This window comes from Peromyscus californicus, unplaced genomic scaffold (assembly GCF_007827085.1).
Source record: "Peromyscus californicus insignis strain IS unplaced genomic scaffold, ASM782708v3 Scaffold_4__1_contigs__length_199733344, whole genome shotgun sequence".
Classification (NCBI taxonomy): Eukaryota; Metazoa; Chordata; class Mammalia; order Rodentia; family Cricetidae; genus Peromyscus; species Peromyscus californicus.
This window is the reverse complement of record NW_026294562.1, coordinates 38,632,846-38,657,185: the sequence shown is the minus strand read 5'-3', so window position 1 is coordinate 38,657,185 and position 24,340 is coordinate 38,632,846. Positions and strand designations below refer to the sequence as shown.

The 24,340-nt window shown below is 44.4% G+C and overlaps 1 protein-coding gene across 4 annotated transcripts in view; it reads left to right on the top strand.

Moving 5' to 3' along the window:
- Positions 1 to 15,704: 15,704 nt before the first annotated feature.
- The window catches only part of Apba1 (amyloid beta precursor protein binding family A member 1), a 209,168-nt gene continuing 200,532 nt past the window's right edge, over positions 15,705 to 24,340 (top strand). For 2 of the 4 annotated variants that reach the window (XM_052714091.1, XM_052714088.1), the window contains exon 1: positions 15,705 to 15,923. The gene's annotated coding sequence lies outside the window, so the exon portion shown is untranslated. Of the gene's footprint in view, positions 15,947 to 24,340 lie in introns of all 4 variants that reach the window. The other 2 variants (XM_052714089.1, XM_052714090.1) reach the window with 2 other exon arrangements.

Genomic DNA, 24,340 nt, shown 5'->3' with positions numbered 1-24,340 from the left:
ACACGTGTACACACACATGCTCTGTTCATGTAAGGCCTTAAAAATAGATGCTGACATTTGAGAAGAGAGCTGGAGAAACAGGCTGGAGAGGAGGCTGGATGCCGAGAGCTCACTGACCTTGATCCCAGTGGAGGGCGATCACAGCTGCCTGGAACTGCAGCCCCACAGGGTCCATGCACTCAGGTGCACATAGCCTGTGGCCTTACACACACACATGTAATTAGAAAAATTTAGCCGGGCGGCGGTGGCACACACCTTTAATCCCAGCACTTGGGAGGCAGAGCCAGGCGGATCTCTGTGAGTTCGAGGCCAGCCTGGTCTACAGAGTGCTGCAGTGTACGTCCTGCTGTATTGAATGTGTGAAAGAACTTCCTGTTTTTTCATTTACTTTAACATGGAGGAAACAAATGAGCCCGTGTCTCATGATCTAAGGACTGCTGGTGCGGTCCATATTGTGCCCATAAAGACTCCATTCTGTGTATTTCTATATAACTCACTCTGCCCATGTCTCGTGAGAACCTGGCAATTAATGTCCAGGGTCCACAATACTTTTAAAATGTTTTGTAGTTCTTATTGTTTGTGTGGTGTGTGTATGATCTGTGCGTGTATGTGTGTGTGGACATGCACATGCACATGCATGTAGAGGTCACAGGACTTTCAGAATCCATTCTCTCCTTCCCCTGTGGCTTCTAAGGAGCTACCTTGGGTCATCTGGCCTACACTACAAGTGTTTCTATCCCCTCAGCATCTCACTGGCCCTAAAGTACTTTTGATGAGCCACAAAACTTTTTATTCCTCTTTAAATTAGAAGAAAAGAGAAAATAAAAATTTAGGCCAAATGAAAAGTTTTATCATATAATATACTATATTCCTCATGATATCAGCAGTTACAAAACACATCAGACAACCTTACTGAGCCCTCAGAATCTTTCTTGCAGAAGCACACTCTTAAGTCTGTGAGACTCTCCCTGTCTATTTCCCTTCTCACAAATAAAGCCTCATAAAAGCCTTACAAACTTAAAAACCTAAACATAAACAATTTAGTTGACATCTAGAATCTGCATATTATTTGAAAAGCTCTTCTTGTATGTAACAATTGCTGTTTTCCCTAGAAAGAACTTCAGGTTGTGCGCCACTTGTGAGTGAATCCACAAGAGTCTGTTAAAGGGTATCAAGGATTTATTAAGATATAAAATGGGGAGAAGTACACTCACGGATACAGGACAAAGTAAACAACCATCATTGTCCTCCTCCATTCTGCCCCAGGGGTGAATGGAACCAGCTGTCTGGTCTTCGATCACCCCATGAGAGAGAGCGCACATGCCCCCTCCTCAGTTTTAAGCAGTCGTGTACCCAGAAAAAACTACACCTCTATCGGGCAAGATACCCCAAAGTCATTGGTGGAGTGAATTCCCACATTTCCCTTTTGTCTAAATAAGGAAGTTCTAAACCTATTACAAACTATATACAATAAGAACAATTATCAAGTATTGTCTAGAAGAAAGAAAAGGTAATAACATAAACAGAAATGGAACCACAACCAACAAGAACAACATTGAGCCAGGTGGTGGTGGCGCATGCCTTTAATCCCAACACTCGGGAGGCAGAGGCAGGTGGATCTCTGTGAGTTCAAGGCCAGCCTGGGATACAGAGTGAGTTTCAGGAAAGGCACCAAAGCTACACAGAGAAACCCTGTCTTGGAAAAAAAAAAAAAAAAAAAAAAAAAAAAAAAAAAAAACATTGAGCAAGAAACATGTACTAAATGTCCATGCCAAAGGTAATTGGTGAGTTACAGAGATTACTCCAATAGCTGTCCTATCCTGATCCTGAGGAATCTAAGTCTTGTACCTGATATGCTCTTACCTAAAATACGAGAGGCTTGTAACTGTAACTATCTAGTTTTCAACCCCATCAAAGACCTGAGAAGGAAAATAATATTACCTGAGTAAACAGGAAGTGAAAACAAGCAACTTCGGAAACATTCAAGGTATAACAGAAACAACTGGCTGCCTGGACAGTCACCCAGTGTTTCTCTGCAGTGTTGGGGCAACCACTATTGGCTACAGGCCTAGAATATCTGACAGACCATTTTCAGAAGCAGGAAATTTTGAAAGACTGTCCTACCCTGTCTTGGCAAGGCTCGGCAGTTGCTTTTCCTTGTGTCCTGCTCGCCCAGATTGGACAGTGTTCTTACTGTCAGCAGTCAAGGCAAGGGCAGTTCTTTGCCCAGCAGACCACTTTTGCCATGAAGACAAACTCCATATGGAGTGTCTTCGAAGTCTAACATCCTCTCAGGAATAGACCAGTGCTGCCACAAGCAATCATGTCTCATGTCAACAGAATTCTAAGTTATTAAAACATTTAAATGTCATATTCTCTGGTTCTATGAAGTGTTTGAAGATTACCTATTCATTTAACATATATCTCTGTACATCTAGAAAACGTAACTAACATAACTATAAGTATGACAAGCATGGGTGATTATTAACCTGTAACTCTTACCAACATAAATAGCTCAAAGACTAAGGCTTCACATTATAAAAATAAACAATCTAGACAGATGTACAATATAAGACAATAATCTTGAATTTATGACAATATACACAAACATCTTAATCAGAGGTACAAATGTATAGTACAATATGACAACAATACCTTAATTTGTATTAATATACAAAAATATTTTAAACAGAAGTAGGAACAAATGTATAATGTGATAAATATAGTTTTGTATTTGTATCAATATATAAATAATCTTAAACAGGAATAGAAAAATAATTTTACCTTTGTATCAATAGACAAGAATCCATATCAATGTAAATTATCTAAAGCTGATAGTTGCTAAATTAGTTTACAAGTAGATACAATAATCTACCTTATTACCCTATCCTATCTCCCTTTTTTCTTTTCCAAAAGAGATTTCTGTGGTGATATATTGTGTACCCCAATATATTGTGTACCCTAATAAACTTATCTGGGAACCAGAGGACAGAACTAGCCACTAGATTAGACATAGAGGCAAGATAGTGGTGACACACACCCTTAATCCTATCACTCAGGAAGCAGAGATCTCTGAATCTCTGTGAGTTCAAGGCTATATTGGAAACAGAGCCAGGAAGTCGTGGCACACACCTTTAATTCCAGCACTTGAGATATCATGCATTTGCTACCAAGTATTTGGAAAGCACACACCCTTTAATCCCAGCACTAGGAAGGACGGAAGATGGCAGGGCACAGAAAGGTATATAAGGCATGAGTAAACAGGAAGTCTCACTCTGGAGGCTGAGGAGCTGGTAAGGTGAGGTTGGCTGTGGCTTGTTCTGTTTCCCTGATCTTTCAGCTTTCACCCCAATATCTGGCTCTGGCTTTTTTATTAATAAGATCTTTTACTATTCTTGTTACTAATTCCTGAGTCTCAACTATTGTTCCACCCCCAACCCTACTACAACTTATAACAAACCCCTTACAGATGACAATTATTCATAACCCTGAGGAAGTAAAAACCTGTTGGGAGAGGAGGTGTCATTTTGCTAGAATTGCTTCCTGCTGTCTAGGAGGTGATGGTATCTCTGTGGGGTCCTGTAAAAAAAAAAATTAAAACAATGGTTAAATCTCATCAGGACTAGCTGTAGCATTTGTAACCAGTCTCACAGTAATGGATAAAGCTTATCGGAAGTTCTGGCTAGAGGTGTAAGATGGTAGACCATCTCAGCTAGCCACCTTGGAATAGTCTTGAGTAGTTTGTAGCCCAAAGTCTTTGAGTGGTGTTTATCAACTCAATGGTATCACTATGAACCAGGTAAAATTGTTGTTGTGGGGCCCCATCTTCTAACTGGAGACTTCAGAGATTGCTGTTAACAAATTTCATTGTTCACTGTGGAAAACTTAAACATTATTAATATCAAAACAGAAAGTTTAAATTTTAGGATAGCACTATATCTAAAGAAAGGTTCCAAAGGGTCAAGAATAAGTATGGGGAGAAATAGAATTTTGACAATACCCTAGATGTTTGGTTTTCTTCTGCCTCACACCAGGTGGCTCTTCTGATATGAGACAGAAACTCTTAATTTCTTCTTTTAACAACATGCTTGGATTTAGAGAAGGAGAGAGCCACACTCCAACTCCAAACCAGCTTTGATTTATAATTGAGTCAGGACTAAACTTTTCTTAAAAGTAAAGAGATATGGATGTTTAGGTAGTGAGATTTTACCCTATATCTCTATAGGGTACCATTAGGTCAGATGGTTTTGCTTGGTAATTTTTTCTGGAATTTTTCCCTTCTTCTTTAGATGCCTAGATGTCCAAGGTCTTTTGATTTCTTGAAGATGGGTATTTCTATTTTCCTTTAAAGACAAAAACAGAACCTTGACCTGACCCTTGTTTAGTGAATTTTCCTTACAACTTGTATAAGTGTCACATTGGTGGATGAACTATCACTTCTCCTTATTAAGAGATTTCTCCTGTTTGAATTGAATCTTTATTAATTTTGATGGTATCCATTGCTTTTTTTTTTCTCCTGTGGAAACAAAATTGAAACCCCTCCCCAACATAACACACATCCTGGTTTTCATTCTGAGGTCAACACATCTTTATAGTACACAGGCTGATTTAATCAGTTGTTTTCCTATTGCCCAATATCTCTCCCCAGATGTTGTTCCTTTCTCATGAGCATTAAGAAAATTTCCATGGAAGAACTTTGAGTTCTTCCATGAAAGATCCTCAGGAAAAAAATTGATTTATTACTATATAAAGAGTCAACATTGACCCCAAAGTGTCCATAGAGAAAACTTTCTCACTACAGTTTAAAAATAACATACTGTAACAACCACAAGGGATTACTCTTTCTTCTGTGCACAAAAAAAAGTAAAATGCATATTTGCTACTCCTTGAGAAATATGCTAATAATACAGCCCTTCCTGTCAAGAAAGCCTCACTGCTGCACAGGTTTGAGATTTGTGCTACACAGCTCAGTGAGACTCAATTCAATTATATCTTCTCAATTGGTTCACAGCACAAGGATGAGAATAATTCCCAAAGGGCAAGGATGGGTAGAAAGCCACTTCCCTGATCTCATGACGTGCAGTTCCTTAACCTATCAGACACTATTCCAAGTGGTTTCTCAGTTCTGCCTTGGCTCCTGCACTTCCCCACCTATGTGATTTGCAGTGCTTGGCTTCATTCAGCATGGGGGCTGAAATGAAAATGTGCTTTGGAAATTCAATCCATACCAAAGGGGACCTAACCTAGAAGCATCTCCACGGACAGATTTAATAAGAAGATGGGAGTTGGAGGTAGCAGATAGAAGGGAGATAAATTCTGAGGAATACAAATAGAAACTCTGTGTGTGTGTGTGTGTGTGTGTGTGTGTGTGTGTGTGTGTGTCTGTCTGTCTGTCTGTCTGTGTGTGTCTGTGTGTCTGTGTGTGTGTTTATGAGTGCATTGTGCATGTTTGTATGTGTGTATGTGTTGTGTGTGTATGTCTTATATGTGTTCATGTGTGTTATGTATATGTGTGTATTAGGGTGTTGTGTGTATGTGTGTGTTGGGTGCTGTAGGTGGAGTTTTCCTGTCCTGCATTCACTCTCAAATAAACACATTGAGGCTTATATTGATTATAAATGCTCGGCTAATAGCTCAGGCTTATTACTAAATAGCTCTTACCTTTTATGTTAACCCATATTCTTTATTTACACTCTGTCACCTAGAAGAAACCCTCATGCCTTCTGCTTAAACAGAAATAGTCAAAACTAAGCCACCATGCTTTCTTTTCAAACTATTTTTAATAAAATTCCCTTTAAAGAATAAAATTAACAGTCAGTCACCTCACCAGACATTTGATTTCTGTAAAATAGAGTTAATTTAATGTCATAAATACCTGTATTTAGCAAAACAAGCAAATTATATCTACAACTGAAACACCATTTTGGCCATATCTCCTTTAAGTAGCTTCTATCATAGCCAGTATATATTGGTAAAATTGTCCATCAGGTTTTCCTGACTTTCTTAAGACAGAGAAGTCCTTGAAGACAGAACTCAGACTACTGGGCCTTCAGATCCTCCCCGTGGAGGGGAGGTAGCTGGCATGTGGTAGGAGATGAATGAAGTGTGTGGACTGAAGATCTAAATGGTTGCTGTCTTTTGCACAGGACAGCCTATTGGAAACATTCAGCATTGTCATGACTGGTGATTGCCTTGCTATTGTTCATCCTGATGATACTGTGCAAGCATAAGGGGGACCCCTGAGAAAAACGAATATGCAAATAGCTTACTTTTCCTGTTGCTGTGATAACATGCCCAACAAAACCAACTGCAAGGAGGGTCTATTTTGGCTCACAGTTGCAGTCTGTCATGACAGAGAGGTCACGGAGCAGGAGACAGCAGGTCACATTGCACCCACAGCCAGGAGGCAGAGAGTGACAAGCACTGGCACTCGGCTGGCCTCCTTCTCCCTTCCTACACCTCCAGATCCTAGCCCAGAAATGGTGCCACTCACATTTAGATCAGTTTTCTCACTCCCATCAACCTAATCAAGAGAATTCTTTACAGGCATGCCCAGAGGCTGAGACTCTAGGTAATCCTTCACTGATGTGTTTGCAGGTTCATCTCCATGGTGATTCTGGATTCAATGATGATGACAACCAATATTAACCATCACAATGAAAAAGAGAGATAAGGGGAGGCAGAGAGAAACAGGGACAGACACAGGGAGAGACAGAAAGATCTCCCTTGGCTAGCAGAGGAGATGATGGTTTATCAAAATTGCCGGTATACTATTTACCATTAAGCTTTTTCTGAGTCTCTGGCTTTTAAGTCAGTAGAAGGCCAGTGGTGCTTCCCCACCCCCCAGAAACAACTAGACCTCATAAAAATAAACAGGAAATTATTTTTAAAACAAAATCATTTTGATTACTTTGAATGATTGAATGGGATAATTAGAAAGATAGCTAATGAGTCCATCAGCCACAACATTGGATGTTCGGGACAGGAACCAGCGAGGGATATAACCAACACTGAGCTACTACTCTCTTGCAGGGCTCAGGAACTATTTTGAGAGGTGACACCATGGCTCTTGGGACAGCCCCCCCCCCCCACACACACACACGCACGCACACACATGCACACACACAGGACTAGAGCGGTGATTTTAAATCATGCTTTGGTATCTCAGTGTTGCCCCAGAAATAGCACCAATGAGGTATTCTGTCAAAAATAATCAATGGAAGCCTATTTTTTCCTTGTTTCTCTATAAACTATTAAAAGAGGGAAAATGGCTATTAAAATTCTCTATGTTTTTTAATTTTTATCCTGCACATATTTCTTACGCTTCTAGTGTTTAGTACTATTCATTTTCTTGTTTACTCTTATGCATACATATGGTACATATATGTTCATCTGGATCTGTGCAGGTGTGCAGACACTCTGGGCATACAAAAAAGTAAAAACCAAAGGTCAGTATCCAGTGTCTTTGATTGTTCCTCCCCATGCCCCCCTTTTTTTCCCCAACCAGGTCTCTCAATGAATCCTCAGGTCATCTAGTTGGCTAGGCTGGCTGGCCAATGAGCTCAAGGGATCTGCCCATCTCTCCTTCCTCGGCACTGAGATTACAGACATCACTGTTGTCCTGTTGCACTTAGCTTTCATGAGGATGCTATGGATGGGAATTCAGTCCCTCATCCTTGTGCACCAGACACTTTACCATCTGAGCCTTCTTGCCCGGCCCCTTCAGTGCCTTTCATAAGATGACAAAAAGATGCACGTCTGAAGCAAACATGTACCGACAAAAGCATGAAATCGCCAAGCACTTCATTTCATAGCTCCTTATTTTGGAGGAAATGTGCCCCTGACTGTACTGTTATATTTTATAGCGAACACAAAGCCATATTTTCTTCTAGTATAGTTGTCCCTGGTTTATAAGATGTATTAAATATATCAATATTTTATGGTACTCCAACGAGATAGGCATAATATCCAGGTACTTTATGACTGAAATAAATTTGGAAACAACCAAGAGTTTAAGCAAGTGTGAAGCAGAATGAGCAACCAATGTGATAACTTTGTGTCGACTTATGTCCCAGGGTCTTGTGAGCCTAGTGGGGGTATAAACCAAAGTTCAGACAATATGGTGCACTACTGAGAACAACATTATTCTGACTGGTTTTCTATGTGCGCAAATCTGTGGCAGCGGGGATGAGGGCGGGGGCGGGGATAAGACTGACAAGGAGGCATGGTTGGCACAAACTCTTGTTCCAAATCCTGCCCTGGGTTTAAATAGAGGACCTCCGGGTCACTGTCATGGCTCCAGTCTCCCCTGCATGCTGCTCTGAGGAGTTGTTAGCCCTGTGTGAAACCTCTTGACAGTCTCCCGTGTTGGTTGACGCCACGCCTCAGCCTTTGCTGGGGGAGGGGACCCCAGTTTCTTGGGGACTACTGTTTCAACAGTCTGATAGCCAAAGGGAAGGATACAAGTATCTCTGTAGACTATTCTCCTCACTGTCAGACTGGCTACGTGGAAACGATTTCTTGAAGTATGTGGCATTTAAAATAAATCATAGAGGCTTATTAAATTGGGAAAATACTTTAGACTATGAAATGTCCCAGTAGTAATTTTTATGACATTAATTTTACACCAGAATTTTCAAATAGTCTGTTTTTTTCCCCCCCAAGTTAAGGTCATATACACAGTGTCTTAAAATGTTTTAAATACTGCACTCCTCCAGGGAAGCAGGTAGGCTAGCTGATGCTCTTCACCTCTGCCCCCACCCCTCTAAATTCAGTCCCCAAGTCTTATCCCCAACTCTGTAGCAGCCTGCCTGCTGCACCCTCCCTTCCCCACTTGCCACCATCTCCAGTGTGTAGCTAGAGTTTTCCTGCTTGGCCCGCAGTCAGTATAAATCTCTGTCACCTGCCAGTCCCACAGCTGCTCAGACCCAACCAAGTAAACACAGAGACTTACATTGGTTACAAACTGTATGGCCATGGCAGGCTTCTTGCTAACTGTTCTTACAGCTTAAATTAATCCATTTCTATAAATCTATACCTTGCCACATGGCTCATGGCTTACCGGCATCTTCACATGCTGCTTGTCTTGGCGGCGGCTGACAGTGTTTCCTTCACTCAGTCTTCCACTTCCCAGAATTCTCCTCTCCTTGTCCCTCCTACTTCCTGCCTGCCCACTGGCTGGCCAATAAGTGTTTTATTTATTGACCAATCAGAGCAATTTGACATACAGACCATCCCATAGCACTTCCCCTTTTCTTTGCTTTGCTTTTTTTTTTTTTTTTTAAGAGGAAGGTTTTAACTTTTACACATCTCCAAAGCCAGCTTGGTATATTTGGGAATTTGGGTGTAGCTTCTCTTACTACTTCCTGCTGGAGGGGGGGTGCTGTATCTTATGGGGACACAAAGAAAATTTTAGGATTATGGAGTAGTCCGTCAGGGTGTATCATCTGAGCCAGTTGCCTTGAAACAGTTCTGGATGTTGAATCACCTGGGCCATGGTGTCATCGGAGACCTTTCAGGGGGTCTTGGCTAGTCAAACCTGATGTATCTTAATCTGGAACAAATCCATAGCCTCTGGCTTTCTGTGGAAACAAAAGCACAGCCTCCTTTCCAAAGCAACATATCCTTACATCCAAATTTTGAAGTCAAGGTACCTTTAAAATATACATTTTGGCATAACTCAACAGCTTTTGCAATCAAATGTTTTTCTTCAGTAACAAATAACAAAGAGAACATAATCCAGATTCTCTGTGTGGTAGCCATCTTTACGTGGCTTATTTTTTATATTACCTTGAACCTACTGCTTTTTTTTTTCTTTTTTTTTTTTTTTCAGTTTTTTGAGACAGGGTTTCTCTGTGTAGCTTTGCGCCTTTCCTGGAACTCACTCGGTAGTCCAGGCTGGCCTCGAACTCACAGAGATCTGCCTGGCTCTGCCTCCCGAGAGCTGGAATTAAAGGCGTGTGCCACCACTGCCTGGCAGAACCTACTGCTTTAAACTGCAGCATTCTAAGACTGAAAAGGCACTGTGGCTGCTGGCTCCGCCCACCTCAGCTTCCCAACATGGCGGTGGTACTTTTACCGCCAGCTCTGGGAGCCATCGTGGGTCTATGCTTTTATCCAAGCAGCGTGTAGCCCAGAAACCTCTTTTTGTTTTGTACTAGCAAAGGCTAAATCCACCACGCAGATTAATGTGCCACTTGCAGAGGCCTCATTCCCGCCATATGGCAGGTCAAGCGTGCATGCCAAGAACCTGCCATAGTAGCTCAAACATGCAGACTGCTGCTAACTTGAAAGAGACAACTGGGAACTGTTTTTAGCTCTGTTTTAAAATCTTTTTACTCAGGTTTTAGGTGGAAACTTTTGCCAACATGTTGGGCGCCATTTGTAGCTAGAGTTTTCTTGCCTGGCCCAGAGTCAGGACAAATCTCTGTTATCCGCCAGTCCCACAGCCGTTCAGACCAGTGGATCCCACAGATCTCCCTCCTTACCTCCCTACCCCCCATTCATTGCTTAATACCAGCCCCCATCTCCAGCAGGCACTCCCTTCAATCACAGGGGCCGCTCCAGCCAGGGAAGCAGGTAGGCTGACTGTAGACCTTTACACCCCACTCCACTCCTTCAAATAGAAAAAGGAAAACAACCCTACTACTTTGGTGAATCCTTACTGTGTTAGCATTTTGATATCTTTTATTCTGTGTATTTGTTAAATGCTGTGATCATCCACCTAAAGTTTTTTCTTTTGTTTGTGTTTTGTTTTATTATATTTCGTGTTTCCAGAGACAGGGTCTCACTGTGTATCCCAGGCTTCCAACTTACTCGGTAGCTCAGGTTGGACAGAACTCATGATCCTCCAGAGGTCAACCACTGCACATGCTCAGCTGCTCAATTTTGAACTCAGGGTCCTCTTGACTCAGCCTCCTGGAAGCTGGGGTTATAGGTATGCACCACCATACCCAACTCTGCATCCTTAAAGTGGGGATGATATTACACTGATCACTGTCACTATTTCAGTTTGTGTTCCAATTCACTTGTGGCTACAAGACAGTTAGCTTCCACTGCCAGCTTGATAGGATTAAGAAATGTCTAGGGCATTTGTGAGGCACACTTTGAGTGTGTCTGTGGAGACAATTAACTGAGGAGGAAAAAGCCACCCTGAAGTAGCTGGCATCATGGACTGAAGGCCCAGACTACATATAAAGGGGGGAGGGGAAAAAGCAAGCTGAGCACCAGCCTTCATCTCTCTCTGCTTCCTGACTGTGGACACAGTGCGACCAGCCACCTCACACTTGCACTCTCATGCCTTCGCTGTGGGGACGAGGCTACGTCACTTCAATCTGTGAGCCAACATAAGCTCTTCCTTCCCCTAATTGTCTCTTGACAGGTGTTTCATCACAGCAAGGTGATGCAGGCCCCAAACCTCAGCTGCTGACTTCCCCTATGATAAGTACTGGTGTGTTGTTGGTTGGTTTTGCTCTTTGCTCTTTTGGGGGCCCACCACCCAGCTCCCAAATAAATCACACACAGAGGCTTATTCTTAATTATAAATGCCTAGCCTTAGCTTGACTTGTTTCTAGTCAACTTTCCTTAAATTATCTTGTCTACCCTTTGCCTCTGGGCTTTTATCTTTCTCTATTTCTGTATATCTTTTTTTTTTCACTTCTTACTCTGTGGCTTGCTGTGTAGCTTTGGTGTCTGGCCCCTGGAGTCCTCCTCTCCTTCTCTTGCTCTTTCTTCTTTTCCTCCCAGATTTCTTCTTTCATTTCTTCTCTCTGCCGGGCAGCCCTGCCTATCCTTTCTCCTGCCTCACTATTGGCCATTCATCTCTTTATTAGACTAATCAGGTGTTTTAGATAGGCAGTGTAACACAGCTTCACAGAGTTAAAAGAATGCAACACATCTCTGCATCATTAAACAAACATTTCACAGCATAAACAAATGTAGCACATCTTAAACTAATATTCCACAAAACCGGTGCACAGGCAAGCTGATGTTTTGTTCCTTTTTGGCCTTTCTCCTCTTCTTGTGGTCGATAGGTCCTGTTCTTGCCACTCCCAGTCAGCCACGTGACTTGCAAGACTAGGAGCTGATAGGCTGAGGTTAAGTCAATGCTGTTGGCCTTGGGGATTGGTTTGTGTTTGTGCATAAAAATCACCTTTTAAAACCTGTCATCTTCTGGCAACATTCTTCCCTCAGAAACATCACTTTGGAGACATCTTCCAGTATGTCAACTAGACATTGTTACAGTACAAAATTTTGGTTGGGATCATAGTGAGCACAGTGGGTGTGATTCACTGGAGTCTGACCTGTTTGGGAGTTAGAGAAGAAAAGAAGTGATGTTATGTAGCTAGGGCAGGACTTCCACCCAGGGAAAAGGTTGATGAAATAAAAATTGGCATATAAGGGCAAGCCTGTAGATGTTCAGGATGCATATAGTCCATAATTTTATTTTACTCATGCATTTTAAATGCTTTGACAAAAGTATCTGTGTTGTACAGTAATTAGATAGTTTGCTGGACTATCAAATACTAGCAAAACTAAAGTCAGGGGGAAATGCATTACCAAAGGTTATTATGGGATTGTCCTATCTACAGTCTCGGCTTTTAAGACGCAAACTCAAAGGCTGTGGCAGAAAGACACTAGTCACCTGAAGACATCAAAGTCAATGGACAACAGCACCTGCTGTCAGAACAGGGGTGAACAGTTTGGGCTGTCTAGAGCCACACCAAACCCCAAAAGATATGCTCACACCTGTGGGGTTCAAATGAAATTATTGAATCCCATGACCTCAAGGTGTCCACTGTCAACCAGAAACCTAACTAAATAAAACGTTCATGAACCCCTGCCTTCCCCCTTAACTGGTAAGCAGTACTCAGACGGTAAGACAGGTGGGCTCAGGGCATGCTGGTGGAGCCGGGGACTTCAGGAATGGTCCTGGAGAGGCTCACTGTCCAGGAGCCACAGAGAGACACTCCTGGGTTTCTTAAATATGAGGCTTTCAGCTAGCATGCACAGACCTCTGATCTACACACAGCAGAGGATAAGGCTTTAACTTGGGCTTAAGTCACTTGGTACCCTGTCTACATATTGTTCCCGGCTACAATGACTGGCAGTTTGCCAGTATTTTACATACTGCCCTTTGAAGAAGGGAATAGCAGTTTTGACTTTTGTTAATGGCAGAAGATGGATACAAATATTGGGAGTCCTTATAAGAGTATTAATAGTAAGGCAGAAACGTACCAGTAATACAGACCCAGGGACTCTATAGATAGCCTAACACCAAAGGAAGGGTGTAATATAAATGCCATATGGGCCCATCCATTTCCTACACTGAACTACAAATGTGGTTTTGAGCTTCCTGCTAGATGAGGCACAAAGACGCCATCCAGAAGGAGCAAGGGTAGCTATATCTTCGTTGAATAGAAGATTTTCATATATGAACATTTGACAAATAATTGCCATTATAGTGGTGTTAGCAAAGTGATCTTACACGTTTGTTTCAATCAGCACCAAGCCCCTGTGACATAAGACTGATAAAATATTAGTAAAGCAGCAGTGCTTCTATCACTCAGGGTTCGGTGGGGATATCACACACGGGGGAAAATTGAGTTAGCCAACCAAATGGTAGCAAGCTGACCCAGCTGTATTGGTTACTTTCCTGGAAATTGCTCTGACAAAATGGCCAACCAAAGCCACTGAAGAAGGGAAGCCTCCCTCTGTCCGGGTGGCGCAGACGTGGCAGCCTGCCTGCTGTGGAGGCTGGTCACAATGAGTCCATTGTGAGGAGGCAGAGTGGGGAGCAGAAGGCCGGCCTCCACTCAGTTTCTCCTCTACATCCAGTCTAGACTCAGTCTGTATAAAGGTGCTGCCCACATTTAGGGTGGGCCTTCCTGCTCAGGCAAATCAAGCTAGACATTTCCTCAGAGAGGAGCTCTACAGTGATGACGAAGATCAACCACCACAACATCAAAAGGAGCCTCTCGCCAAGGAGCTATACTCTCCTATTTAACCTAAAACTTAACGAGATAAGCACGGCGAACCTACCATAAGGAAACAAAAACAATTGCAGAAATGTGCAGATCCCGCGCTTGCTCTTGCGGGATCAATCCCAACTCTCAACACCCTCTAGTGCCCTTTTATTGCCTCAAGAAGTAAAAGCTGAGCCTGCTGCCTGCTGGAGGCATCCTGTGCTTCGGTGCTGCCCGAGGGGCCCTCACACCGTTCCTTCCTTCTAACTGGTGTCCTGGAAAGGCCTTTTCCTCAGGCAGCCCAGTCAGCATCAGCTCCCTGCTGCACCTCCGCGGTTGGAAGGATCACAGTTGCTCTGGGTTGTGTGACGTTTTCCCCGGGGTGCTATGAGCTCTGGAGGGACAAGGACCCCATCTGGCTCCCCCTCCCCCCGTGAGAGTCTCTTTACTGACAAAACGAGTAGGTAATGAATGTTACAGGACAAGAGACAACGGTACATACCGCTTGTATATGTTTGTTTTATTGAAAGATATTTAGGAGACAGGAGAAGCTATCGTCTTTTCAAAGCAGAGAAATTCATTATGAAGTAGAATGCAAAATTCAGATGAATTTTCAAGCTACACAAGAATTCTAGAATGCTCCAGGCTACACCCGTAGTTATTTCTGGAGGTACTGTGCTTGATATGGAAACACCGTACAATGATAGGTTCATCTCTCCTGAGGTCGGATAAGCAAGGTTTTTAATCTTCCTTTCACTAGATGAGAATATGTGTACGAAGAGGGACTAGAAAATTAAAAGGGTTCAAGGGAATATGGACACTTAATTTTTAAATTGAGAACTCTGTCTGGAAGAGGAGGGACGACGTAGCTACCACACCACTTATGACACTTGGGGTTAGCGCCAGAACCCAGCCCCCCAAAACCCTCGGGGGGCCAGCCCAGCTTTTCATTAAGGCACAGCACCTGCCACCTGGTCCCTGATGCCAAGGGTTCCCACCCTCCTGAGATCCCAGTCATCGATCGAGCAGATCACCCGTGCCGGGCTGGAAGACTTCTTTGAAGCTCCTAGCAACCCGCCGGGAGAAGCCAAGTGGACCATTTCCCGGCTCCGCCTTCCAGACGCTCGCAGGGTGGAGCGGGACTGGGCAGCGCCCCCGGTGGGCGGCCGGGCAGCCAGCCTGTTCGGCTCGAGCCCGCGCGGGCGCCCCCTAGCGGCCACGTGCGGCGTGCAGCGCCGCCTTGCAAGCCTTTTCCGCGGGCGCCGCGGGGTTTCAGACCCTGGAAGCGGGAAATGCCCCGGGTCACTAACGAGAGGACACGCGCAGCCGTCCACGCGGCTGCTCGGCTCCGTGTCCTAAACGTGGCCAGACGCCACACGCAGAGGTCGGGCCCGGGATGCGCGTTAGGGACCCCGGGGCGGGGGACGATGGAGGTCCCCGTGGGTTCCCCGCGGGAGGCAGCCACGTAGTCCACTCCAGGATCCCGGCCACGAGAGGGAGGGACTCGCAGGCGCGGCCACGGCGAGGGGCGCGGACACTCCACACGCTCGCGCGCGCCCGCGCGCCGGGAGCAAAACTGCTGCGCCGCCGCCGCCGCCGCGTCGGGCCCGCGCCGCGCGCGCACGCGGGTGGGCGTGGGAGGCAGGGGCGCCGCTGCACGCGGCGTGCGCGCGCTCCCCCCCGCCGCCGCCGTCAGTCGCAGCCGCCCGGCCCCGGCGCGCGTCACGAGGGCGAGCGGGCGGCGAGCAGGGGGTGGGGCCGCGGCCGGAGGGGCCCGAGCGGCTGCCGAGCTAGAGCCGGAGCGGGGCGCGGGCGGCTGCGGTCCCGGTGGCGGCGGGGGAAGATGGTGGCGCTGGAGGCGGGAGCGGCTGGAGAGCAGCTTTATTCCCAGGCTTGGCACGGTCGCTGTCACTAGCGCCGCCTGCTCCCGCGGGCCCGCGGACCCAGCTGTCAGGCAAGGTACCACCGCCAGGGCGGGCTGGGTGAGTGCGGGGCGTCCCGACGCCCCGGACTGAGCCCGGTTGCTCTCGGAAGGGCGATCCTGGGAGCGAGGGGTGCTGCGTGGAACAATAGTGCGGATGAACGGGGACAGCAGGAGGCATCCAGGGGGCAAAGCCTGGAGCCAGCGAGGCGGGGGAAGGGTGTGTATCAGAGAGATGCCAGGCGTCCGGTGCGCGCTGAGATACCCGGCTTTGAGAAGAGCCGGCCTGATGACAATCATGGCAGGAGCGTGTGTGTGTCTGTGTGTGTCTGTGTCTGTGTGTCTGTGTGATAGCAGTGGGGATGGAGGTGGCGGATCCGAGGTGTAGGGGATGACATTTCCAGGAATCCCCGCTAGGATCCCTCCTCTCTGGCTGACTGATGATGGAAACCGTGAGGTGGGCAGGATGCACTTGGTGTGTGAAGTGTAGAGGGAAGCGGTAGGGTAAGGCCGGGTTTGTAAAATCCCGTGTAAGAGTGAGTAGCGTGCTATTGGATCCACGCTCCCCAAACTGCGCCCCACATCCAGCGATCTGCTTTTCCTGACTTGATGCCACCAGCTAACACTGTGGGAGAGTGTTGGTTATTTCGACCCTGCAAGTCTGAGTACATACAGTTTCTGTTCTGCTTCTGTTCTTGGGCGGCTGGGTGTAGGGATTCTCGCTTCCCCTTGCCAGGACCCCAGAACTCGGGGATGTGGAAATGAGCATTTTGCTTTGAGGCACATGGTAGCAAAACAGGATAATGGTTACACCTTTTGAGACTGCCGGTGTCCCTGGTTCTGAAGGGAGCTCTTCTGACACTTTCCAGCTCCTCCTCTGTCGGATCCCTGACTGCCTGACTCTGCAATTTCTATTGTTTATCTCTTGTCTAACCCAAAGAGAAGGGTGTTTAATGGTCACCTTCCTCTCCCCTTCCCGCAACTTTTATCGCCAGACTCTCTTCCACATTTACATTCTGAAAAGCTTTTGACTGAAGGATGGATAGTCTTTGTGTTGCTTCTTTTAGAATGAACTCTGGAGGTGTGTAAGGGGGTGGGGGCCTTTAAAAATAAAAGAAAGAGGTTGGGAGGGAGGTCAAAATAAGGAAAAAGCCCATACCGAGAAATGTTTTGCGTTCTTCTTGGGTGTTTTCCCTTGGGAAACGGGATACTTTATTTCTGCTAACACCCACTCTCTCAGCCTTCACAATGGTTAGAAGGTCCATTTAGGAACTGAAATCTCTAGAGACCCATGGTGATAAGATCTCCGGTCAACGAAGTGCCGGCTTTCCTTCCCAGTGCAGCTCACTCGGAGGAAATTTGGCAAATGTCCGGCTCTTCGGTGATATCTAGGAACCAGGACACCAAAAAAAAAAAAAAATAAATAAAAATCCAGAGTCTATAGATGCTTAAATTCCTCTGCGTAGTAAAGATAGGGCTGGGTAGAGAGAGGAATCGAGATGGCACATTCATGTACGTCCACTGCAGCTTGGTTCCCTGGAGTCTATGTTTCTCCTGCAGTATCCATCAGAGCGAATGCACCTTGATGCTAATAGCCCAGTACTTTATTGAAATCGCGTGAATCGCGTGAGTGGATTAATCTGCTTGGGACACATTTTAGTCATAATATCTTAAATTCTACTGAATTGCTGTCAGAACCCAAATGGGCTGCCCTAGGCCTCTTTGAAAAGCCTGTAATAATCAGGTCTGTACAAATAAACATACAACACATTGAAACCAAAGATTTATTTCTTTTTCTTAAATTTTTAAAATTTTGCTCCTTGGGCAAAGATTGCATTATCCCATTGGTACACTGAAAATAATAGAACTAAGGCCTATCCACATATGATTTTTCCTTCTCATTTATCGTTTTTAAAAATTAATGATAATATATGGACCAGGTGCCCTGGAAGCTGTCGATATAAAGTAAATTGCCCCATGTCCTTCAAGTCAAGCCTTCTAAAATTTTAATGTGAGGTTGTTGGATCTCACCCAAGATTGAAAGGGGGATTCATAAAAATGAATTTTGAATCTTAGTTCTTTACTTTCTTATTGCTTCAGCCGTATCTCTTTCTGGTGGATGTAAAAATCATATAAGAGGTTTTGGTTTCTTTATAATAAAAACAACCCTGTTATTTCTGTATTTGCAAGTAAAACCATATATGCAAATTTCTTATAAGACGGCTCAAGAATATTAGAAATTTCAAGGTAAATAATAACCTGATTAGAGAAAGGATTGTACAGCATCACAATGGAAGACTTGAGAATTTCTGATTTCCTTTCTCATGTAAATGAGAACATTTTTCAAATGCCATGCCCTGCTTTTCTAGCATTTGGCCTGGCGAGGTTAAAGGTACCGCTTGAATCTGTGATTCAGGTTGGTAAATGGCCGTACCTTTCCCTGCAGGCTGCAGCCAGCCATTCGTTTGGCATGGATGCCCTTTCTTCCCTTAAAGTAGCTTTAATGCCTCTCTCTTCTATTATGAGCTTCTTTTTTAAAAGTTTGGTTTTTTTTTAATTTCAGAAGACTTGGAAGTAAAGGACATTTGAAAATTGACCTGTGGGGCCAAAAGGAATAAACCATGGCACCACGGGGAAATTGGGCTTTTATGCTACAAGAAAGAAGAAATCGAGAGAACGGGACCGGCAAGCCGTGCAAACAGACTTGTCTTTTAATAAGTTGGGTGGTGAAGGAGAGGGTGATACATCACAGGACGGGCACAGCAAAGGGAAGGAAGCCTTACTTCATAAGCCTGGGCTATAAATCAATTCCGAGAAAGGGAGATGTGAGCGGGAGGCTGTGGTGATAAAGCCTTCAAGATGGTGGGCCACACCAGGTGGAGGCAGGACTCCTGAGACGGAAACAGGAACTGAGATGGAAGAAAAGGAAGGGCAGGTGGAGGCTAGGAGTAGAATGGCAAAGGCTTGTGGCACTGTGGAAAATTGGCGTGAGTGGATGGCCATTGCCCAGCAAGGAGGGCTTCTCCTGTGTTTGAGTTTGTAGAGGAAGCACCAAGCCCTAGGCTCTGGAAACGACTTCATTTTTTAAATAGTGAGCATTGGGTATTGTTAAATTCAGTGGGGGTTCCATCCCTTATTCTCCAGGAAAGAACTTTTACTTTTAAAATTGCCTCCATTTGAAAGTGTTCCTATGAGAACTTTCTCTGGAGGCTCTTTAAGTTAAATAAATAAGGCTTATAATAAAATAACGGGGAAAAACAAGGCTTTCTTTAAAAAAAAAATAAACTTTTCTTATCTGTTACAGCAAGATATGGGTTTTACAGTGAAGTGTAAAGTTGATTTTTTCAAAGCTCAATTATAGCACCTTACCCGACACCACACCCGTCATAAGTATTCAATAGATTTTTGTCACATGAATTCATGAATAAATTAGTTGTTTTAGTGAGTTAAATATAGCCTCCGAGATCTGAAATTTCAGAATTTATTTAAACAATGGATATCCAATGAGTTGAATCCTGTGACCTGTATAAGGTTATGGTAATATAAACCTGATTGTGTATTCAAACCTGCTACTACACTGATCTTGAAAAACAAGGACACTGTTTTCCATAAAATACTCATGTTTGCTTGAGCCCTTTGAGTATGATGATTCCAGATGAGATTATACTACTTTATCTGTAGCTAATGATCATTTCAAGGTTTGAATGATGGAATTTGGTTGTACTTTTAACAAATACTTACCAAACACCCTCTCTGGGCCAGTTTAGCGGAAAGGATAGAAGTAGAATAGGGAAGTTGGAAGAGTCACTAGCACCACAGAGCTTTTAGTGGGAGGAGCCTACAATGAAATAAATAGGTGGCATTATATGTCATGTATGAATAAGAATAAAATGGCGGGAGAGGGAGCAGGCAGATGGTTCGGTGGCTGAAGCACTTCCTGGGCAAGCAGGAGGACCAAGGCTTGGCTTTCCAGAACCTACATGAATGTCAGGTGGGCGTGGTGGCCGACCTGTAATTCCGGCTTCAGAAGACAGACGGGATTCCCCAGAGCATCCAGAGAGATAAGCCATACCAACAACCTCTGGGTTTGATTAAGAGACCTTGCCTCAAAATAATAAGGTAGAAAAGCAGTTGAGGACAAGTCCAACATCAATCTAGGGCCTCCTCATGCGTGCACATGCAAGCATGCATACGTGTGCATACATATCAAACCCACAAACACATGAAAAGAAGGGAAAAGGGGGGAAGAGAATCGATCAGGCAAGGCAATACAGTGGGGCAGTGTAGGGGGTGATAGCATTTAGGATAGCCAGGCAAGACTGCAAACAGCTTAAAACTGAGAGGGAATGAGCTGTATCAATGTTTGAGAAAAGGGCTCGAGGTGGGAACATGCTTTGCAAGTTCAAGGGTCAGCAGGGCAGCACGTTTGGGCTCTGTGGTTTACCTGGGACATATGGCATCCCACCTGATTGAAGGAGCAGCCACTTAGAGAAGCATCTGCTTTGCTTTTCAGTAGTAAATCTGTCACCACAAGGCTCAGTCACCATGTTCCAAACTGTGCTGACCTGAGAGGCAATACTGGGTTTCTGAAGCGGTCCATGTTCTCAGCCAAACATGTTAAAACTAGAAAACCTGAGAGGGACGGTGGGCAGCGATGAGATGCTAGTCTTTCAGAAACAGTCCCTCTGCTTGGAACACTCTGAAGTCTGAATCCTCTCTAAATGTGGTGTTCTCACCTCCTCCGCCCCCCACTTCAAGTCCTATTTGCAAGTGTGAGGTCCTCCAGGCTAGACCTCTGTTTTGTTCTAGTGACTTGACCCCATAACACACAGGGCAGCTGTTTGCCTTAACAGGAGGTCATTAAGTACTCACTGTCAGTCATTAAATACCGGTTCCAATCATCTCACAACCCAGGTATAAAGGATGAGGAGGGTATGACTCTTTTAGTTTGCTTTCTCCAGACAGCTAGCAGCTTTTCAAAGCAGGACAGGAAATCACCATATGACACTGATGTCATTATGTATTTAGACCCTGGAACAAGGACTTGAGTCCAGATAGTTTCATGGGAAGACAAGCCCCAGAATTACAAACTGAGAGTGAAGAACACGAGACAAAGAGAAGAAGCAAGCCAGTAAGAGATGAGTTAATGAACAGGTCACTGCTTTGAGCTGCTGAGCTGTGGACCACGATTAGAATTAGTTACGCACCAGAGGATGGGGACCAGAGATCTCTCCCCATCTTCTCCCCTGCAGAGGGACATTAAGCCCCCTGAACTTTCAGGTTGCTGGTGTAAGCCTGAGCACTGTTCAGAAGTTCTGAAACAGAGAAACAGACAGAGTGAACTGGCTGGAATGGAAAGTCGTGTGTGGGGCCCACAGTTAATCAAAGTTATAGATAAACTCAGAAGTGGCCTGAGGAGGCCTGGAGCCTCTGTTCCATATGGCATAGAGACACACCATAAGGAATTTTGTTCGACAGATTAAGAATTGGTTTGACAGCAATTATTGGTATTTTAATATAGGGGTTTAAATGACCGCAACAGCTGCCCATATTCCATTCATTCATAAGCCAGACATTGACAGCTCTCAGTACTGGAGATGCACATCATCCTCAATTCTCCCGTGTAAAGTGCTCTTGATTATAAGGTCGTCCCAAGTTTTCCAAAAAAGGTTTTGAAAAGGGTTTCATGGTCATTTGAATATGTACATTCTAGTAATATAAGCAAATGGTAAAATGTCTGCTTGTACCTAATATGTTATTTACCTGCATATATCTAAAGTTGTATATGTAAAACTAATAATTTGGAAATGGAATATCTACTCTCAAACAATATGAAATCATTTATTCTCATAAGCCTTAACTTCTGTGCTCACTAGTTTTGTCAACTTGACACAAACTAGTGTCATCTGGGAAGAGGGAACCATCTGATTGGCCTGTGGGCATGCCTGCCTCTGTGGCATTTTGTCCATTAATGATTGATTAGGGAGGGTCCAGCCTACTGTGGGCAGTGTCACCCCTGAGCAGGCACCTGGACCATATAAGAAAGCAGGCTGAGCAAGCCATGGAGAGCAAGCCAGTAAGTAGTGTTCCTCCACGGCCTCTGCTTCAGTTCCTGCCTCCAGGGTCCTGCCCTGACTTCCTTCGGCGATAGACTGTGGCTTGGATGTGTAAGCCGAATAAAGCCTTTCCTCTCACAAGTAGGTTTGGTCACTGTTTTATCCACAGTAGCAGAAACAAAGCAGGGCAAGGTCTGAGCGTGTCATCAGGAGACCACTTTGTCTCTGTCCGTTCCCTTCCTTCCTTGGGATATGATGACACTGCTTGAGTTTCTGTAATATTAGCCACTACACACTCGGTGCTCAATTCCAGAACACAAGAACATCTCTTTCTTCTTCCTACAGGAGTATCATGATGTCCCAACCATGTTTCCTCATGGCTGCATACTGTTGTAACCCACTAGGTTTCCTAGTGGCTGTACCCAGCAGGACTGCATAAGAGGTTGATTGGAACACGGGCCTGGGTACCAGGTGTTTGTAAGGGTCTACATTTGACTGTAACTAGCAAGGGGGAGGTCTTTTGCTCCACCCCTTGGCATTGTTATAAATAGACCTTTGGACTAAAGTTCGGGACCCATTTGGATAAGGATCCAGGCCCACCTGAGTCCATCCTGTGTTTTCTTTCTCTCTTTCTCTCTATTTCTAACTAAGTTTCTTATCCCTGATTCCTTGAGAGTCCCTGGGGTAAATAATGGTGGGGGCTGGTCCCCCACAGTATACAGATATCCAGTAGAGGGAATTGCACAGCTCCTCTCAGGAATATCTACTTAAATCCCCAGTAAATCTTGACCCCATTTCCTTATGGATACAGCTGTTCATGGTATCTCAACTACATGGCCTCCATAAGCAGCCCTGTCTTGTATTGACTGGGGTTGTTCCAGGCTGTCTTCTCCTGGTAGTTGTCAGGCAGCCCCTGGGACACTGTGGCTTTTCCTGCAGCCTGCAGTCTTGCAGCTTAGCTGTTGTTGACATGGTCTCTCCTTTACATTCAGCCACCATCACCACTGCATTCATGACTACTTGCTTTTCAATGCCGGTTGTCTCACAGCTAATAGGCTTTGGGGTTTCTGACAATCAGAAGAAAGTAATTAAGAGAATGCTCTACAAAATGGGGGAACATTGTAGGCACTTAAGCATAAAGCAGATTTTTTTTTTCTTTCCTTAAATGTATTTTTGGTTTTTTTTTGAAATGGCAGTTTCATTTTATTTTGGTGTCTGTAAAGTGACCATGAGAAGCTGTCAAGGTACAATTGTGGCAAAGCTAACTCTGCCCGCCAGGTTTCTCTAGACATTTCCTCTTCTGTTCCATGGTGTACTCATTAGTGTACAATCAGTGTGAAAAATAACACTGGTGTGCTTCGTAAAGAAGCCGATTGCTCATCCTTCCAGATGATGTCAAGATTGATGTGCCTGACTTTTGATGAGTCTTCCTCTCCTGAGCAAGTTTGTATTTATTAATAGTTACATATTATTTAAAGAAGTATACTTGACAAGGGATACCTTAGTATCCTCCTTTCCCTTTGGAGACAGGATGTTGCCCCAGCTGCCTTTGAACTAGCCATCCTCTTGTCTCAGTCTCCTTTAGTAGCTAGGATTGCAGGCCCACCAGGCCTATCAAAGTTTTAGCATATTTTAATGCAGTGGGAAAGTTTGTCACTTAAAGATGTTCCATTTAACAAGAATAATCACCTCCCGCTTTTCTATTTGATGAGTTAGGACTATTGCTCTAGACTATACTGCAGTGGTTCCCATTTGGTTGTAATGGATTCTTACATGTGTTGGCCACGATTCTTAGCAAGAATACAACTTACAATAGCATGGCCTGTATAAATGATTGTGTGTGAACACACACATATACACCACTGAAACACATGTGTGCAACAATATCTGTCTTCAGTTATGTGTGATGCACACTGTTTTCTGCCCTGTTCTGCTCTATTTTTTCAGGTTTGCCAGCACACTAAACTGATTTCAGCACTAATGGGTCCTGACACACAGTGTAAAACACATTGCCCATTATATTAAACCAGCCAGAAGAGTACTTATTTTCCTATAATATGAAATAATTTCATGTCTGAAGGGTTTTACCATTTGTTTCAAATCATTAACATATTTGGATATTTGGTGGCGTGGGTATAGATGTCACAACACTCAGAAAGGGAAACTTTGTTTTCGAGTATATATTTTATTTCCCAAAGAAGAAATTATGCAAAGTATTGAAAAGTATGCAAAATCCAATGATGAGATTGGCTGGTTCCTAGCTAAATCTGGCGGCTTTCTGAGAATGTGACCCCAAGAGTGTGGGGTGCACTCCTCTCTCCTCATGGCTCTTTCCTGACCCTCTCCTTGTGAGCCCCTCCCCACACCTGCTCCCCTGTAGTGTCTGGGTGTTGAGTCCA